Source organism: Ctenocephalides felis, unplaced genomic scaffold (genome assembly GCF_003426905.1).
Source record: "Ctenocephalides felis isolate EL2017-DRISC unplaced genomic scaffold, ASM342690v1 CF-g0.4_SCAFFOLD_03043, whole genome shotgun sequence".
In the NCBI taxonomy this organism is placed as follows: domain Eukaryota; kingdom Metazoa; phylum Arthropoda; class Insecta; order Siphonaptera; family Pulicidae; genus Ctenocephalides; species Ctenocephalides felis.
Window position 1 is genome coordinate 30,549 of NW_020539197.1, and position 271 is coordinate 30,819.

Here is a 271-nt window from a genome sequence, read left to right on the forward strand (position 1 = left end):
TAAATATATATATATATATATATAATTATATATATATATTAGGGTGGGCCGAATCATTATAGAAGGCCATTTTCATATGAAATATATGTGTTATTTAAATGAATTTTGACTTCAAAACCATATATCGCAAATAACTCTTTAGCCAGCGAAATTTTCAATAAAATACTGTTTTTAATAAGTTAATATATTAATTTAGGCATGTGAATAATTCAAATTGTGAGTTATATTTTGATTGATAGTTTGTACGGGGGTTTTTAAATCGGGTTTAGTT